General features: G+C 34.4%; 1 non-coding gene across 1 annotated transcript; it reads left to right on the top strand.

Annotated features, from left to right (window-relative positions):
* The first annotated feature begins 11,318 nt into the window (after positions 1 to 11,318).
* Positions 11,319 to 11,425, top strand: LOC115526353. Its single transcript, XR_003972593.1, has one exon. It is a non-coding gene; the product is annotated as a U6 spliceosomal RNA (small nuclear RNA).
* The last annotated feature ends 7,677 nt before the right edge of the window (positions 11,426 to 19,102 follow it).

Genomic DNA, 19,102 nt, shown 5'->3' with positions numbered 1-19,102 from the left:
AGTATGCAGCATACTGAACAACAGCTTTGTTAGTAATGCAGAAGAAAGAGTAATCACTGAAGGCTGGAACAATGAAACATTTCAGGCAGAAGGAATTAATGTATATGACAGCAGAGTTGGACATTTAAATTAAGAAACTGAAAAAAATGAAAACTCAGAAAAATTATATAATGTGCTCAAATTTAAGAGCAGGATCACAGAATGAAAGCCAAATTCTCTGATTCTATGAGTATGCTACTTGTTCTAAAAAATTAGAGCTCCAAAAATAATGGTGACTTCTTTATTTATTTGTTCAATAATATTTATTACATGCCTATGATATGCTAAATTCTGTTCTAGCCAGTGCAGATAAGCAATAAGGGAAACAAAGCAGTGAACAAATGAAGTCCCTCCTTCTGTGGAGTTTGCATACTAAAGTGAGGTTGAAAGACAGAACATAAATAAACAAATATATGGTATATTGTCATATAATGCTATGAGAAAATTAAAAAGGGTAAGCAGGTAAAACAGGAAAGAATTATAATTTTAATCATGATGCCTAAGGAATGTCCTTTTGGGGAACTAACATTTAAGGATTAATATAAATGAGATATTTCAGGTACAGAAATCTGGGATTATAAAGGCTTCAAGGTGAGAATATGTGAAGCATGATATATAACCAGTAAAGACATCAGTGTAGCTAGAGTAGAATTAGCCAGAGAAAGTAAAAAGATTTGTTGAAGTCTGAACATTTTATGAATTTGTAGTACAAAAATGATTAAAAATGTTCTTATTGTTTGAACAGTGCTACTTACTTACAGATTAGTACATAGGAAGCACTGCATAGCACTACATAGTAAGTAATACTTGATACAAAAGTAAAAGTTTTCTTTCATAGTAAAAATCTTATAAACCTCTTTGAGATAGTCATTGTCATGCTAGGCTTCACATATTGTAGAATTATTTACAGAATACAATAGATTCTTATTTCTTACAGTTCAGTTTTGTCATCATACCCAGGGTATATAACAGAACCTAAAAAATATTATTGATGTTTTAAGTTTACAATTGACTCTTAAACTCACTTTATTGAGTGAGTTGAACTCACTTTATTGTAGGAATACAGTATATAATATATATGTGGATTTTCAACTGCACAAGAGGTTGGCACCTCTATCCCCTGAATTGTTCAAGGGTCAACTATATGTTGAAAGTACATCGATGAGTTAATGAATCATATATGAATGACTATATCAGTTAGCTGTTTTTTGCTAAATATTTGCTAAACCATTCTAAAATTTATTGGCATCAGCCAATAAGTTAATAACATAATGAAAAGAAAATGTTAAAAATACAAATGAACAAAACTCACTCAAGAAGAAATAAAGAGTGCAATTAGTCCTATATCTATTAAGACACTGTGTTCATAGTTAACTTTCCAAAAAGGGGAAAAAATATTCATATGGATTTATTAATGAGTTATATAAAAGATTAATGGAAGAAATTATAATTTTAAAAACAAAACAAAACAAAAATCCAGAAAATAGAAAAGAGCATACCTCCTAACTCTTTTTAATGAGGCCAGCATTGCAATGATACCAAAACAGATAATGATATTGTAAGAAAAGAAAATTACAGAATAATATTCCTCAGGAACATGGAAAAAAAATTCTTAATTTTTTAAAAATTTTTATTTACTTTTGAGAGAGAGAGAGTGAGAAAGAGAGAGAGAGAGGGAGAGGCATGAGCAGGGGAGGTGCACAGAGAGGGAGACACAGAATCCGAAGCAGCCTCCAGGCTCTGACCTGTCAGCAAGAGCCCAATGCAGGGCTTGAACTTACAGACCACGAGATCATGACCTGAGCTGACATCAGACACCCAACTGACTGAGCCACCCAGGCGCCCCAAAAAACTATTTATAAATATTGGCAAACTAAGCCTAGCATATATAAGTAGAATGGGATATTATAAGCAAGTGAGATCTATCCTGGGAACGGGAGGGTATTTCCAGATGAGATTAGCATTGAAATCAGTAGACAGAGTAAAGCAGATTGACCTCAGCAATGTGGGTGGGAATCATCAAATCCACTGACAGACTTCATAGAACAAAAAAGTGATTGGAGGGAAGATTTAGTTCTTATGATGAACTAACTGCTGAACTAGAATATGAGTCTTCTCCTTCCCTGTGGCTAGGAATTATAACATTAGCTTCCCTGGTTCTCAGGCTTTCAGACTCAGATTGAACTGCACAACTAGTTTTCCTGTTTATAGACAGCAGACTGTGGGACATCTCAGCCTCCATAATTTTGTAACCATTGAGCCAATTCCTTATAGTAAATCAATATCTATCTTTATTAGTATCTATCTCTATCTCCTACTAGTTCAGTTTCTCTGAAGAAGCCTGACTACTACAGTAATTCATTTATACCAATATTTAAAACAGAAAAAAAAATCTGTTCAAAAGATACCTGAATAACATTTGACAAATTTCAATATCTGTTTATGACAAAATTTCTTCACAACCTATTAATATAAGCTAATTTTTTCAACCTTATAAAAGATATCTGTTAATAACTAGAATTAACATCACATCTTATTGCTAAAGACCAAATGGCTCCATTCTATGATTAGGACCAAAATAAGAATTGCTACTTATACCGTTTCTATTCTACAATATGCAAGTTAGTGCAATAAGACAAGAAAAAGAAATATAAGACATATAGATTTGAAAGTAAGAAATAAAACTGTCTTTATTCTTAGAGGCCATGATTGTCTATAGAGAATATGTGGAAGAAGTTATTAAAATAAGTAAGTGAGTTTAGCTGGTTACAGGGGGAAAAAAGCCAGCATGTTAAAATCAATTATCTTTAAACATACCAGCAATAAACAATTAGATAAGAAATCTTATAAAGATACCATTTATAATACCAGTAAAAATATAACAGAAGAATAAATCTCAAAAAGAAAACACATGGGTATACTTTGTATAATAAACAAACATACCACATTGTTGATAAATATCAAAGAAGAGCTAAGTAAATGGAGAGATATCTCATGTTCATTAATTGGAAGACTTAAAATTGTCAAAATGCAAATTTTTCTCAAATTGATCTACAAACTCAACACAATCTCAGAGAAATCTATGAGGCTACTTTTTAAAAAATTTTTAATGTTTATTTATTTTTGAGACAGAGAAAGACACAGAATGAATGGGGGAGGGTCAGAGAGAGGGAGACACAAAATCTGAAACAGGCTCTAAGCTGTCAGCAAGGAGCCCGACACGGGGCTCAAACTCATGGACCACGAAATCATGACCTGAGCCAAAGTTGGCCCCTTTAACTGACTGAGCCACCCAGGTGCCCCGAGGCTACTTTTAATCTACAAGCTGAGCTAAACTTTATATGGAAAAGCAAGAAATCAAAAGTTGCCAAAACTATTTTGAAAAATGAAAACAAAGTTGTAAGCCTCACACTACCAGATTTTAAGATTTTCTATAAAGCTATAGTAATCATATAGTATGGTATTAGGAAAATGATAGTCAAATATCAATGGGACACAATGAAAGGTACAGAAATAGACCCACATGCATATAAACAAATTGTTTTGACAAAGTGAGCACTGTTATTCAATAGAGAAGTACTTTGAAACAATTATACATTCTTGTGCAAGGAAAATAACAATGTAAATATAAAAGTAAAAGCTAAAATTGAAAACTTCTACCTAGAAGAAAACAGGAGAAAATCTGATATTGATTTTTTAGATAGAACATATACAAAACCTGCTTTTTGCAAAACATCATTTTTGTTCTTTCTTTCTTTTTCTTTTTTCTTTCTTCTTCTTCCTCTTCTTCTTCTTTTTTTTAGAGCACACATGAGTTGGGGAAGGGAGAAAGGAGAGAGAACCTTAAACAGGCTTTACACTGAGCACAGAGCCTGACAAGGGGCTCAGTCCCACAACACTGGGAACATGACCTGAGGCAAAACCAAGAGTCAGGCACTCAACTGACTGAGGCACCTAGGTACCCCAAAACAACATTTTAAAAGAAAAGAAAAGAAAAGAAAAGCAATAGTGTCAGAAAATAATGTTTGCAAAACACATTTAATAAAGTCCTGGTAACCAGAATACACAAAGAAACTTGAAAAATCACTAATAAGAAACAAAATAATAAAAGTGTGTAAAATACATGAAAAGATAATTGACTACAGAAGAGGTTTGGATTATAATAAACACATGTAAAGATGCTCACTATCATCAGTCATTAGGCACATGCAAATTAACACCACAGTGAGATACCACGTATGTAATCAAATGCTAAAAAGAAGAAGAAGGAGAAGAAGAAAAAGAAAGAATGAAGCAAGTAATGAAAGACTTGACAAAAACAAGTCCTGGCAAGTGGACAAAGCTATAAATTCATATGCTAGATACAAAAGAAATTAAGATGTAGATCTATACAAATGCCTGTACATAAATGTTTATGGTCCTTTTATTCACAATTTTCAAAACCTAGAAATAACACAAAAAGTCATCAACTACCTAATGGATAAACACATCACTGTTTATCTACACTACACTCAGCATAAAAAAGGAATGTGTGTAATTCATGCATGACATGAATGAGTCCCAAAAGGAGTATCCTGAATGAACTCAGGAACAGACTCAAAAGGAAATATGTCTTATGACTCCATTTATAAGACATTTAAATTTTTTTATGTTATTTATTTATTTTGAGAGACACGGAAACAGTGTGAGCAGAGGAGGGACAAAGAGAGGAGAGAGAGAAAATCCCAAGCAGTCTCCACACTGTCAGTGCAGAGCCCAATGTGGGACTTAAACTCATGAAACTGTGATATCATGACCTGAGTTGAAACCGACTTGGATACTTAACTGACTGAACCACCCAGATGCCCCTATAAGACATTTCAGGAAAGGTCAAACTATGGGGACAGAAATTAGATCACCATTTACCAAGGACTAAAGCAGTGGTTGTGGTGGGTTATTTGATTACAAATGGATGATAGAAATAGTCTATATTCTTTGGGATGGCAGAAATAGTAGATATCATTGTGGTGGTGTTTATTTAAGTTGGCCAAAATGCACATACCTGTACACCTAAAACAGGTGAGGTTTATTTTTTGCTATTATACCTCAATAAACGTGAAAAATTACATAATTGCTTTAAGACCATAATATTTATTTCTCCTGTTCCTACCTGTTTTCTGGGATGTACTGTTTGAATTTACTGGATTAGGTTGATCTTGGCTGGACCATCTAATATGTCTGAGGACAGGCTGGTGGAGCCTACAGAACTGACTGGTCTGATGAACTTGCTTAGTATGGCTTTTCATATATTTTCTCTCTTGTAGAAATATGTTCCACATGACATCCTCAGAGTTTCCAGAGAAAGTGGAAACATCTTGAATATCTTGAGGTTTAGACTTGGACCTAGTACACCATCAGTCCTGCTCCATTTTAGGGCCCACAGTAAATTTTAAGGTTGAGTACAAATTCAAGGCTGGTGATATTCTCTGCCTCTTTATTAGAAATTGAATAATTTTTACTCTCTACCACAATAAGTGGATAAATAGGCCATTAAGGTAAATTCTATCACACAAACTTTTTTTAATATTTTAGTTTATTTATTTATTTTAAGAGAGAGAGAGAGAAAGAGAGAGAGAGAGAAACACAAATGGGGAATGGACAGAGAGAAAGGGAGAGAGAGAGAATCTCAAGCAGGCTCTGCATCGTCAGCACAAAGCCTGATGTGGGGCTTAGACCTACGAACCCTGAGATCATGACCTGAGCCAAAGTCAGATGCTTAACTGACTGAGCCACCCAGGCACCCTTCCATCACTCAAACTTTTAATGTTTCCTATAATTTTCTTCATATAAGAATGTTTTTAAATCCACAGTCTTGACAAACTATAATTAAATGCTGCATAATAAACCCTAGAACTTTGATTATGTAGTAAATTTAATGAGAATCATAACGTGTACAATTTAGTTCAAATTAAAAGCTTTTACAACTTGCATTTTTGGAGAATTCAAGACAAATAAGACTTTTGTACTAAATACATTATTATTAATAAATTGGGTTAGCAGAGATCTTTCAAAGGGAAGAAGAGGGAAAAATCAGATAATAACTAAATTTTAATAAAAAGTAAGCTTTTTTTATGAAAGACAGTGAGCCTAGAGTATATAGAATAGCATTTATATTAATATATATATTAATAAAGTCATTAAATATTCTGACACATATAATTTGTGTGACTTTTAAATTAGGTAACATATATGGGACAAAATAAAATCACGAGGGGCACATGGGCGGCTCAGTTCATTAACAGTCCAACTCTTGGTTTCAGGTCCAGTCATGATCTCACAGTTCATGAAATCAAGCTCTGGGAGGGACAGCATGGAGTTTGTTTGGGATTCTCTCTCTTCCTCTTTCTCTCTCCCTTTCCCACTCACACACACATTGTTTCTCTCAAAATAAATAAACTTTAAAAAAAGTCCAAATTCTTAAAAAAAAAATACAATCACATGCTTCTATAGTGCTCACTAAAAGCAAAACCTATCCAAAATAATTTACACATATTATGTAATTTTAATCCTTATAATATTACTTGAGGTATGTATAATCCGTATTTTACATATAAAAAAAATGGGAAGCTCAGGGAAATTATTAGCACTTTAAGGTAACAATTGCTAGAAGAGTCAGGATTTTACTTGAGGCAAACTATGCCAGATTAAAAACTTATTTTAGCAGAGTCTGAGACAAAGGTTTATTTTGGATTGTTTTGAGATGTTGAGAACATAAAAGGAGGAAAGCCAATATTGTGCGTTATTGGGTTAGTTACCTACATAGATGCCCCATGTTGATATGGCAATACCTTCTGATCTGCCTTCCCCTTGGACAAAAAAAGAAGGCATTTTATGCATTGTTTTCCTGTTCTCATTGGTCAAGGATGGTGCCAAGGGTGTTAATGCCCCTGAAGTTTGAGTGGCTCATGAATGAGTCCCAGTAATTAGCTACAGACTTCACAAATTGCAGAGGTACATGAACTAGGCCCTAGAGAAGACAAAGTAAGATTGCATTTAAGCAAAACTAGTCTTTGCTAATATAGTTGACTTTATAGGGGCTGAGGTAGACAGTGGGGTCTGGAAGTGGGGCATAGGCAGAAACAAGTATCTATATTTACATTTAGAATATAAAAAGGTGATCTAAAATGGTAGCTATCCTGCCAATATATTTCCACAAATTTCATTTTAAAAAAGAGCTATGATAAAAAATATGTGTTGAATGCAAAAATCATATTGATTATTAAATGTAAATAAAGGTACATAGTTACTTTCTCAGTCTTTTCTGAATCTCTTATTCAATATGCAAATGAGTTGGAGCTAAAATTAATCATGAAATATATTACCTTCCTTATGAGAACTATAAATCAAAGAGAAGTGACTCCTTCTTATCAGAAAGAAATGAAAAAAAAATATGTATTACCTTCAGGCTAAGTGGTTCCACTCTAGAAATATAGTAGGCCATATCTTATCTCCAGTTAGAGATAAGAAGTATTTTAATATCCAAAGGCTTATATTGTTTATTAGTTTCCAAAATTCATATTGATAAAGATTATCATTAAATAAAAGAAAATTTGATGCTTCCTCCTCTTCTATATAGAAGGAGGACCTTTAGAGGACAAGGTATAGAGACTAATGAGACACAGATACAGGGAAACTCCTTCACCCAGTATCCAGAGATGTATTTGATGTAGTAGAAATATACTCTATCAAAGAAAAGAATCCAGGCTTCATGTCCTTTAGTTTGCACTAAGGTGTTCTGAGGAACAGACCTGAACAGACCTTAGCAATAGCGAAGGTTTACAATATTCTTTAATAACTCAAACTAGTTCCAGAGTAGATTAAAAGTGCCTTCAACCACAAGGGACATAAAAATTTCCCTGGGTGCAAACAGCCTGCTTTAGAAAAGGCAGGATTCTTTTAACTGTAGTTTAGCTTACTCTCAAGAAAATCTAGTGAATCTTAGAATAAGAATATAATATCATGCTTTTTTCCTAGTCCAAATGAGTCTCTAGAAGGTTAGTACCCATGCTTCAAAAATGCTATCTTTCTGCTTGACTAATATTGCCCGGAAAATAACAGATAGAAGAAATTGAAAAATATCAAAAAGATAAGCTATTTCAGGAAAACCACTTTTGTTTTAAAAAGGACAACTAACAATATATGAGGATGGTTTCATTAAATATATCAATAACAAGCTAAAAGCCCCAGCTATGGTCCTTGTACTGCATGCCAAAAGGCATTCAGAGGTAGCAAATGACATAATGTCTTTAATATTAGTGTAATCTGGACTTGGTCCTAGCTACATTCATTGGGAAAATGTTCAACATACACTCCACATCTTTTTCTCCCCCACCCCAATTATCTTCCCATATTGTTCATTCAAAGAGGATATATTCTTTTGAAAATTAGTTTCCAACAATAAAATATTCTTTGCATTTTTCAAATGTCACACGGAGAAACTTACTACAAAAGAAAAAAAAAAGGCCTTAGAAGTTTGCTGTTTTTTCCCCAAATTAGGCCTCTGTTAGAACCATCGCTCCAAGTGTATGTCATTAACAATAAATGGAATTGATAATAAGGCCCTGTTGCGTAATGAAGTTCCTGCTTAGGGTTTATTAGCTTTTCAATAGATTTGTTTTCTATTTAGATTCAATTTTGAAATTTTCTGCTTTAAATAGCACAACTTTACCAATAAATAGTGAGTTTAGATTTTTAAATGCAAATTACATATCTTTAATTGTAGTAAACGAATTCATGGAAATGCCATAATTTTACGATTGCTTAAAAAGTTTAAAAAGCTATATTTGAAAAAACATTTTTAATGAAAAATTTTTATCCTTTAAAAGGTAGAGAGAATAGTATAATATACCCCTATGTAGCTATCATCCAGGTGCAAAACTGGCCAAGTCATACCCAATCTTTTAAAACCAATAATCCCCTAACTTCTATATTATACTGAAACAAAATATATTATCCATAAATATTATAGCCTATTTAAATGTAATCTCTTTCAAGACTTTTTAAAATCCTAACAGAATTCATAGAATTTTTCAGAAATATAGAAGGGCATATACATAATTTAATGACTAGGGGAGGGTTTATGATGGCAATACAGGAAGACTTGGAATTTACCTCTTCCATGAAACACTAAATGTAAACCTACATATAGAGCAATTCATACTGAAGAAGAACTGAGGACTTACTGAACATCATCTGTACCCCAAAAGATAGAGAACCATGTGGGAACAGCAAGATACAGAGACAGGGTAATCACATGAACCCCAGCTCCAGAGAAGGTAACTGAATTGATGGGAGAAACACTACTGAGGGACTAGAAGCTGAATCCCCTGCCCTGGGACATAGGGAAAAAGAAAAAAAAAAAAAGCTATGGTTTTAAAAAGGCAACTAGAATTTAAAGGAACCAGCCCTTGACTGTCTGCAGTCCTGGAGAATGCTCTATGTGGTCAGAGGGGCTGGTGAGCCACATTATTTATGCTCCCCTTGGACACCTAGGATAATTTCTGGTAGAGAGCAAAATATTAAAATATTAAAATACAACAATTTCAGAATCATAAACAAGAGTTTCATTTCATGTATCACTAATACAACATATCAAACTACCTACATAATCAAAGAAAATCATATTTGGTTGATTATCCAACAGAATTCACAGATGTAAGTTACTTTGACAAGGAGGAGAGATCATATTCATATAACAATTTCTGCTCAAGATGTCATATCAAAGCTACATGACAAGACTTCCTTCTTCATTCTAGTACACAAATACTACATTAAATATATTGGAGACGGGCATACAATTTGAGGTTTAGGCACCTATTATAGGAGTGAACTTAAGGCAGTCATATCTTTTCTTGATAAAGAACAGATTGATAAATAACAAATTTCGATAACTAACAGATTGTTTACATATCAGAGAGCATGGACAAAAGAGAGATATGGACATAGGAATGGACATCAAAATAGGGCATCATATGGACATCAAAACTAGGAACAAAACTTTGCGCCTACTGGCATGGACACAAACTGGGCACTGCCAAAAGCAAGCTACCAGACCCAAATCTTGACTGGAATTTAAAAAAAGTAATTTTTTAAAAGCATTAAAGGATATTAGAAAACTAGGCATTATACATACAGAAGTACCAGACCTCAAATCAAATCAATCATACAGAAAATTAAACTCAAACTGAGAAACTAATATAAATCTGGTCTTTAACCAGTCCACATGACCCTGGCTAAAACAAACTCAAAATATTGTACAAGGACAACTTATTTCGCTTAATCTAAGACACAGGTATAACTGAGATTTTCACAGAGGACAACACCTATTGATTTGACATCCAAAGGCAAAATTCACAAAACACAGGAGAATCCACTAATATGAGATAATACAAACAAGAGAATAGCTGAATATTTAAAGATGATGAGGACTTAATGATAAAAACTTGTAAAGAAAAAGAGGGCACCTGAGTGGCTCAGTCAGTTAAGCATGTTACTTTGGCTCAGGTCATGATCCCACAGTTTGTGAGTTCATGAGTCCCTCATGGGGTATACTTGTGCCCCACTTCTGGTGAACACAAGCCCCGCTTTGGGTGAGCCCTACATCGCTCTCTTTTTCTCTTTCTTTCTCTTTCTCTCTCTCCCTCTTTCTCTCTCCAACCTTGCTCACTTGCGCCCATTCTCTCTCTCTCTCAATTAAAAAAGTGTAAAGAAAAAAATACAATCTTTAAAATAACAAGGATAGGGGCACCTGGGTGGCTTGGTCGGTTAAGCACCCGACTTCGGCTCAGGTCATGATCTCACGGTCCATGAGTTCGAGCCCCGCGACGGGCTCTGTGCTGGCAGCTCAGAGCCTGGAGCCTGTTTCAGATTCTGTGTCTCCCTCTCTCTCTGCTCCTCCCCTGTTCATGCTCTGTCTCTCTCTGTCTCAAAAATAAACGTTAAAAAAATTAAAAAAAAAAAAAAAAAAACAAGGATACTTTAAAGGAAATGCCAAGAATAAAACAAAAACAGTACACTTGAAAATGTGGCCTTTAAAGAAAACACTAGATAGACTGGAAGGATGACCAGACGGATTTACCAAACTGGAAGATAAAGTTACAAAAAAAAATTAGAACATGCCATAGGAAGAAAAATGGTGATAATTTAGACATTTAAAAAATTAGGATTACAGAGACTTGAGACTATCACTTCCAACTATGATGAAGTACCTGGGCCTCTTACAATAAAGAATGAGAAAATAGGTGCTCGCTTTGGCAGCATATATAATAATATTGGAATGATACAGAGAAGATTAGTGTGGCCCCAGCTCAAGGATGACATACAAATTCGTGAAGTGTCCCATTAAAAAAAAAAAAAGAAAAAAAAGAATGAGAAATAGGTCAAAATATATGAAATATGTGTTTTCAAACACTGGAACAAAGACAGCACGGGACTGTGATTCCTAAGAGAAGGAAGATAACTGGAGTATTACAATCTGTCCAGCTTTCTTCTGGAAGCACCTTCCATATTGTTATGCAGGAAGAACTAAAAGAAACAGACAATAGCAGCCTTTCAGTGTTCAGTCAGACATATAAAGGGGGCTGGAATTTGAGGGGCGAAGTACAAGATAGTAGATAGCTAACCCCAAGAGTTCCATAAATTTTCATAAAGCTTCCTTTGACTCTGTCATTAAACATTAAGCATGGAATGGCTAGAATAAAACTCCTAGGGTCTAGGTAGAGAACCAGTACTGGGTTTGGTGGCGAGAGAGTGGTACTGAATAATTCCTAAATGATCACATGTTGGGATAAGAGACATTTAAATTCTGATCATGCAGAGTGCAAAGAAATTACTAAATACCTGGGGCATTCAAGAGAGACCTCTGAAGGTTTATAACTTAATCCACAAATAAATAAACTGCTACTCAAAACAAAATTCAAGAGTCTTCAAAGAATAAAAAAGAAAAAATAAAACTCAAAAATAAAACTTACAATGTCCAATACCCAACCAAAAACTTATTAAGTACACAAGGAAGTAGAAAAATATGACTCATAATCCAGAGAATAATCAGTTAATAAAAACTGATGCAGATAACAGAAATGATGAAATATGAACTAGGCATTAAAATAGCTATAAACATGCTCAAGGAAACTAAAAAAAAAAAACACAAACATGATGAGAGAAATAGAATATAAATAAAAGAATCAAAACTTGAGAAATAAGACCCAATACCCAATAAATGTGAAATAAAAATTTAACTGGTTAAGGGTTCTTGTTAACAACCCTTTAACTGGTTAAGGGTTCTTGTTATGCAGATGTTCTACATCTGCATAAAAAAATTACTCAAACTTAGTGGTCTAAAATTACTCCCAAATCTTTTCTTATTTCCCAGTTTCTGTGCATCAAGAATTCAGAAAGGGCTCGATTCACAGTTCTGGTTCAGATAATTCATGAGGTCATAACCAGATAGTGGCTGGTAATGAAATAGGAGCAGGTAGGTTGGAGGTTTGCAGAAGCAATTGAGGAATGGCTGACATCTCATTCTTTGGATGTAGTCCTAGGATCTCTCCATGTAGCCTCCCTGTCTGAACTAGACTGGGTGTCCTTACAACATGGAAGCCTTCTGAAACACTGGATAGTGTATAAAGCAGCTTAGGATTCCGACACAATTGTTCCAGTGTGCAAGGCCACAGTTGCACCACTGTGATTACCAAACCTAGAAAGACACATGTAGTCATTTTCATCATTGCCTCCAGTCTTCTCAGACTCAAGGACAGGGGATATAAGATATAAATCCCACCACTTGAAGGGAAGAATGTCAAAGTCATGATATAAGAAGTGAGATACTTATGACCATCTTTAAAATATATAATCTGCCAATCTTTCTCTTCATCATGACATCATTTCACATGAAAATATAGTCACCATCACCTATCCTAAGACTTCTAAATCTTCTCTCATTACAGAATCAGTATGACGTTTGATGTCTCCATAGCTAAATCATGTTCCAGTTCATATGAGCACCCTCAGATGCAATTCCTTGGATATAATTCCCTAGACATCATTTCTCTCAACCTGAACTAAAGAGATAACATATATGCCTTCCACCACTACCTCCAAAATTCAATGGGAAGGAGACAGGAATAGGAAAACCATATATTCCCCATACATACACAGAAGGAGAAAAGAACACATAGGAGACACCTGTCCATAGCAATTCTGAAGCCCAGCTGGAAATATGTGCCTGTTCCTTTATATGTTATTCTCAATGACTCTTGGTTATGCACTTTTGGCTATTTATTTTGCCCCATGAATTATTTTTTTTCATAGTGTTTTCAACTGTGTAGTTTTCTCAGCTCGCTTTCTTCCTATAGTAATTTGAAGATCGAAGGGCTTCTTTTCACTTTTCACTTTATCACTGTCACTTTCAGTCATGTTGGCCTAATCCTTTTTAAAACTTTGTGGGTTTCTTATGTTTTGATGTACAATCCACACTATTAGAAAATGGCACATATACAAGTATATTCAAATATGCTGTTCTCTACTTTGGGCTCTCAGAAAGTCTGCTGTAGGATAACTGACACTTAGAGTCTTAAAAATACCTGTTGTACAACACAAGGGATCGTTAAAGCATTTCTTAAATCATTTGTCTGTTTCAAAATGATTTATAAGACATTATTTTAAATCTTCCTGAGGACTTAGTAAAGGATCTTAGAGGCATGAACTGTACTTAAAGATTTCCCCTAAAGCATTTATTAATGCGAGAATGTTTTGTATTTATGTTGTTGTCACTGGTATTGTCGTTTTTCTAGCTAGACAGATAGGGATTGAGAAAGTTTTATTTTCAAATACAGAAGATAATGGCTCTCTTTTATCTAAAAGTTTATTCTGTAGTTCATCTCTTTCCTCTTGAATTTTATCATACGGAATGAGAAGAAGCTAGGTAGAATTTTTCACATTCTGCCTGGAAGTCTCTTTAACCAAATCAAGCTTCCATGCACTTTCTAATTTCTACATTTACTGCAGTTGACAGTGTTGTCAAATTTCTACTACTACACACTTACATCGACTCCAGTATTTTCTCTGTATTCCTTTAAGCTCTCCCTGAAAATCTTCTTCAGGTACATTAGGTGTCCACTAGCACTCTCCTTGAGATCCTTTATTCTTTCATTTTGAGTCTCACAGGGCCACTCCTGGCTTTCCTTTCTTCTCAACCCCAGAACTTATGCCAAAATTTTTAGGTATTGTTAAGACAGCATTCCACTTCCAGGCATAACTTTTTGGTTCTGCTTAGCTATTAGTATGTAAAAAAACATCTCAAAACTCAGTCACTCAAAACAATGATATTTTATTATCTTTCACAATTTCTCTGAATCAATAATTCAGAAAGATCTTGGATAGACATTTTTGTCTCATTCATTTGGTTGCAATAAGATGGTTTATGAAACAAAACAGTGTGGAGGAAGCGAAGTAGCTGAGGGAATGCCTGGCCCTCACTCCTCCTTTCTGTAGTCCTCTCCTACTTGTGCTTAGTATTGTACTATAACATGGAAATAAATGAAATATAAGTCCTTTGGAAAGTGCGTGGTATTTATTTGCAGACAACATGATTATATAGAAAATTTAATGAATCTACCAAAAAAAAAAAAGTAAAAATTCAAGTTTGGGAAATTATATTATTGAGATATCAGTTCTCCCCAAACTTATCTATGTAGATTTAATACAATCTATGAAAATTCTAGGAGGCATGTTTTAGAGATTGCCAAGCTACTGCTAAAGTTTATGTGGAAAAAGTGAAAAAAAAATAGGTAATAGCCTAAACAAATTCAACAAAGTTGGAGGTCTTATATCACCTAATTACAAAAGCTTAATATAAAGTTATAAAACCATAAGATATAACATAGAAAAATAGAACAGAAGACATAGTAAAAAAGCAGACATAATTAATTTTCAACACACATGTCAAAATAATTTATGGGTATAAGATAGTTTTTCAACAAATGGTACAGTAACATTTGTACCATTTGTGGATGCCTATGCACAAAAGTGAAATGGATCATATATGCCACTGTAAAATAATAAAATTTCCTTGAAAAAAGGCTTAGGAGAAAATATTCATAAATACACCAAGATATCTTAGATAGGAAACAAAGTACACTGACTGTAATAAAAAAAAAAAAACACCTAGAATACAGAAATAATATTACTAAACAAAAGAACAGATTTAATCCAACAACATATAAAATGGACAAAGAATTATGTCTAGCAGGGATTCATCCCAAGAATGAAAGTTTGGTTTAATGTTCAAATTCTATCAATTAGGGGCGCCTGGGTGGCCCAGTCGGTTAAGCGTCCGACTTCAGCCAGGTCACGATCTCGCGGTCCGTGAGTTCGAGCCCCGCGTCGGGCTCTAGGCTGATGGCTCAGAGACTGGAGCCTGTTTCCGATTCTGTGTCTCCCTCTCTCTCTGCCCCTCCCCCGTTCATGCTCTGTCTCTCTCTGTCCCAAAAATAAAAATAAAAAAAATAAAATAAAAAAAAAATAAAAAAAAAAAAGAAGAGTAATGTGCACTTGGGTACCAGGTATTCAGTGCTCTGGTGAATGTATTCTTTTCAAACCTTATCACAAAACAAAAATAGTATTCATTCAAACAGAATGACAAAATACATACATTTGTAGTTTTGCCCAGACCTGTGTTAATTCTCATGTCCTTTGTCATAATATAATATAAAAAGACCTGGGCCATCTAGACATACCAGAGGACAACATATTGATCCATCCATCTGACCATGTTCATGCTGATTGGATAGGATAAGCAAGAAGAGAAAGGAAAATATACATACATAAAATGTGAACAATAATTTTCTTTTTTTAATTAAAAAAATTTTAATGTGTATTTATTTTTGAGAGAGAGACAGAGCATGAGCAGGGGAGGGGCAGAGAGAAAGGGAGACAGAATCTGAAGCAGGGTTCAGGTTCTGAGCTGTCAGCACAAAACCAGCCCAATGCGGGGCTTGAACCCACAAACCCACAAACCACGAGATCGTGACCTAAGCTGAAGTAGGATGCTTAACAGACTGAGCCACCCAGGCGCCCCAACAATAATTTTCATAGCAGGTGTATTTACAGTAGTTAAGAACTGTGAACCAAAATTTATATCTATACCAAAATGGGTAAAAATATAAATATTCAATGTAGTAATTCTCAGCAATAAAAAGGAATAAACTACTGATGCACACAACATGAGTGAATCTCAAAAAAACTAAGGCCAGGGAGTCTGGGTGGCTCAGTCAGTTAAGCATCCAATTCTTGATTTCAGCTCAGATCATGATCTCATCTTCCTGAGATGGAGCCCAGGGGCCTTCGACTCTGCACTGGGTGTGGAGCCTGCTTGAGATTCTACCTCTTCCCTTCCCTCTGCCCCTCCCTTGCTGCTCTGTCTCTGTCTCTCTCAAAACAAAACAAAACAAAAACACAAATTAATGTAAATTGAAAGAAGCCAGACTGAAAAGAGTGCATAGTATATTATCCCATTTATATGATGTTCTACAACAAGCTAAGCTACTTGACAGTAAATGAAACTAGAACTGCACTTGCCTGGGGATGGTGGGTATAAATTGATTGGGAAGTGACATAAGGGATCTTGCTAGTGAAAATCCTCTACACTTACACAGATGTTTGGGATATATTAGTGTATGGAATTGGGAAAACTCACAAAACTTTACATTTAACATATGTAACTTTTACTTTATGCAAATTACACATACCTCACTAAAAAGTGTCATTACTGTGTTATCTTCAAGAATAATATGTCAAGTGCAGTATAAATATGAATTTCTGAAAAATGAGATACAAATTATATAATAATTCATTCTTCTTCCTTCATGTAGCATATTAGAATATTGACTTTTTAAAATAAACTATGAAAAATGAATAATTCCTTTGAAAATAAATACAATATAAAACAAGTTACCTTAACAATATTGCAATACTTTAATTGTTGTCTATAGTTAAGTAATTATCTTGCCAAAATGCAAATTTTCATAGTTCCTTTTCAGTGTTCCTGGAGGCTCCCCTTCACTTTAAATGTCTAATTGAGGTAATAAAGAAGACAGTATTTTTTGATGCAATTTGCAGAGAGGCATTCCAATAAAATCCACAAGCACTCACAATCAATACGGTTAAAGGCTAATTTATGAGTTCTCAATAGTTTCTATACAAACATTGCTGCTCCTCCCCTCTGATTTAAAACAAATTCATGCCAAACATTGTGAGCAAGAGAAAATAGTTATTAGGGCTTCCTTCTTCTCTCTGTTTTTAATGAAATATTGAGGAATTCCAAAGAATGTCCTTATTCCTTTGGTATATGTTCATTCTCTGAAAGTCTGCTTCTCCTCCCTTTATTAGGTTGCCATTTTGACAAACTTTCCTTATTTACTCCCTCTTACTGAGAGCTGCATTCATACTTTTCTCTTAATTTACTTGGTACTTAGGAAAATAAGGAAATGTTTGTATTGTAAAGGAAAAACTGTTTTGAAATCATCCACTAGAGTGGAAGCTGCAAGAAACTTAACATCTAACAAATGTCCAAATATAAACAGAATGAAGAGTAGATTTCAAAATGGCATTTCCATCACTCTTGTTTAATACATTTATCCTGTCAGTGCTGACTACATCTTGCTGAATGGCATATGATAGACATTTTAGATACACTGGGAGACTGACAAAACATTTAAGAAGAATATTTAGCTATTCCATCATTCTTAGTAAAATAGACATTATATTGTCTATATGAAAACTTAATGGATTTTTTAAATTTTTCCATCAGAATAATAATACAAAAAATAGCACTCTGTTTATCAAAAGATTTAAGTTTAAAATCTGGATAATTTCTTTTAAAAATACCTTGGGATAGGGGCACCTGAGTGGGTCAGTTGGTTAAGCCTCCAACTCTTGATTTCAGCTCAGGTCATGATCTCAGGGTTTGTGGGTTTGAGCCTCACATTGCACTTTTGCATTGAGAGTGAGGAGTCTGCTTGGGATTCTCTCTCTCTCTCTCTCTCTCTCTCCTTTTCCCTCTTCCCTTCCACACACTCTCTCTCACTCTCTTTCTAAATTAACAAATACATAAACTTTAAAAAATAGGATAGACAGTTTCATTATTTTATGCTCACTTACTTTGCTTTTGAAGTGCAGATGTTACATCAGCTTGGCGAAACAAAACAAAATATATAATTTAAGAGCCAGAAAAGATGCTAGCTCAGCACAGCATGGAGTTTCACCTAAATGTCCACAGGAATGTTTGTCAAAAGTTAAGTCTGCATTTCTTTGTAATTAAAAGAGGATGTTTAATTGAGTAATTTAATCCCTTGGGTTAGTCTGCATTATCCAAAAACAAAAACAAAAAAACAAAGGAAACTTGGAATTATTGTGACAATATCTTTAGCAATTATATAGAAAATACATATAAAAATATAACTTCTTAAACTTACAGATTATTGGGTACAAAATATATAAAATCTTTAGAAAGTGTGTATTCTGTGTGCACAGTGATCTCATGAATGTTACTTAGTCCATTGCAGTGAAACCTCTATGTAGAGAGGTATATAAACTAATGAGTTGCATATCAGCTACTCAACATTAATTTGATTAAATGACTATAATGGAGAACTAACAGAAAAAATATACTGTTAATGGTAGCCATAAAAATGATAGGTTTACAATTCTGTAGAATTTATGAGTATGCTCTCTATGCAATGTGAAAGAGAGGGCATGAACCCAAATAGCATATATAACTAGGAGACAGGAACTCTGCCAAGTGTATACAATCTTTCAGGATGCTTCTTGTTTATCCACTCACAAGATAAGAAAATCCTTTTTTGTTTGGTTGGGTTTTGGTTTTTGTTGTTGTTTTTTTAAAGAGAGAGAGAGAGCAAGTGTGAGCAGGGGAGGGGGAAAGAGAGAAGAGAGAGAGAGGGAGAGAAAGAGTCTTAAGCAGGCTCCACACTCAGCATGTAGCCCAACACAGGGCTCAATCTCAGGACCA

The sequence above is a fragment of the Lynx canadensis genome, chromosome A1 (genome assembly GCF_007474595.2).
Source record: "Lynx canadensis isolate LIC74 chromosome A1, mLynCan4.pri.v2, whole genome shotgun sequence".
In the NCBI taxonomy this organism is placed as follows: domain Eukaryota; kingdom Metazoa; phylum Chordata; class Mammalia; order Carnivora; family Felidae; genus Lynx; species Lynx canadensis.
The sequence above is the reverse complement of the archived record's forward strand: the minus strand, read 5'-3'. Positions and strand labels throughout refer to the sequence as shown.